Source organism: Cicer arietinum, chromosome 1 (assembly GCF_000331145.2).
Source record: "Cicer arietinum cultivar CDC Frontier isolate Library 1 chromosome 1, Cicar.CDCFrontier_v2.0, whole genome shotgun sequence".
Classification (NCBI taxonomy): Eukaryota; Viridiplantae; Streptophyta; class Magnoliopsida; order Fabales; family Fabaceae; genus Cicer; species Cicer arietinum.
The window spans coordinates 26,598,796-26,600,681 of NC_021160.2; positions in this window are offsets into that span (position 1 = coordinate 26,598,796).

The window sequence follows — 1,886 nt, forward strand, 5'->3', positions numbered from 1 at the left end:
GCTAATCTAGGATATTGCTTTCTTAATATATTTATTTTACAACGCTTTTTAATAAAAATAGAATAAGAGTGCACCTATTTTACATTTTTAGAAAGGATTTACAGCGCTTTTTTATTTTAAAGAGCGATGTTGTATCTTTTTAAAGCGCTAGATACTATAGCGCTTAATTTTTTGAAAAAGCACTGTAAATGGCTTAAAAAAAGCGCTGTAAAATACTATTTTTTGCGTAGTGTTTATGTCATTAACAAGTTACATATATTTTGTTTTGTTATTTTTTTGGTTTAGACTTTACGGTTATGAGAAATTATAAAGGTATATGTACGAGTAATTAGTGACTTTTTAAGTATGTATATTGAAATAACAAAGGTGCTGAATATATTTTAAAAAACAAAAGTAAATCTATTAGCGTGGCATCGTTGACATTACACTCGACGCTAATATATCCATAAATATCTATTAGATATCACTAGTATGTACGGACTGTATTATACACGTTAATCCAATGCTATATAACGTCTGTTTTTCAACTCTCAACGTCCGTTTTTGGCAAACTATATATAAAATATTCTTTTTGTAGTATGTGAGGTTCCGATTAGAATTCAAAATATAATATTTAATGTAACAATTTCGACATTTCTTAGTTGAGTTAGAATTTAAGGATTTTTTTCACTTTCTTATGAAAGCAAGTTTGTACTGTGAAAACTTTCATTTTATAAATAAATGATGCTTTTAACACTAATTGTTTTGTACCTTATACAAAAAATGGGACTTCTATTGTAAATTCAAAAATTAATATGTTTTGATACTATTAAAATTAAATCACCAATAGTTGAATGACATATCATCTAAGTACTAAAACTCTTAATGTTATCAATTTGAATAAATATTATAGTAATGTATAAGTGAAAAAATTAAACAAAATTATTGATTAAAAAATTTATAATACCGATACACACCTTATTTTTTATTTTTTATTGTATGCAAAAATTTGATTGTAAATTGTAAGTGCCACCTCATAAAATAAATGAAGTGATCCAGTTTAATAAATTTGAAATCTATTATATATATTTAAAACAGACTCCCATGTCAACTCTCATGCCACCTCATAGAATTTCTTCCACATGTGCAAACATATTCCACCTCAACAAAAAAGCTTATGTGTACGCCTTAGAGAGTTATTTGTGTTTTTATGTTTCACCTCATTTTTTCTAACCGACTCTACTCCAAAGGTACACTGAAAGAGGTATAGGTTGGTTCGTTGCAACAAAAAAAATTCTTCTCTTTGTCTATTTCTAATTTTGGTGCCATGTTCACCTCATTTTTTTCTACTTAGTTTCTAAATAATTTTTTCCTCTTTTAATTCCTCTAATCCCTAATTTTTTTAATGACTTCCCAGTCATTCGCCATCCTCGCAAAATCATCTTCTTCTTCGAAATTGCCGACTCTACTCCAAAGATACACTGAAAGAGGTATAGGTTGGTTCGTTGCAACAAAAAAAAATTCTTCTCTTTGTCTATTTCTAATTTTGGTGTCATGTTCACATCATTTTTTCTACTTAGTTTCTAAATATTTTTTTCCTCTTTTAATTCCTCTAATCCCTAATTTTTTTAATGACTTCCCAGTCATTCGCCATCCTCGCAAAATCATCTTCTTCTTCGAAATTGCCGAATCTACTCCAAAGATACACTGAAAGAGGTATAGGTTGGTTCGTTGCAACAAAAAAAATTATTCTCTTTGTCTTTTTCTAATTTTGCTGTCATAAATTCAATTATATTTTATACTTAGTTTGAAATCAATTTGGCTCATAGTGACTTAATGTTATGTATAGTTTCTTACATGAAATTCTATCACTGCGACTATCCAGGAAATCCAAGTTGGGATGGGAC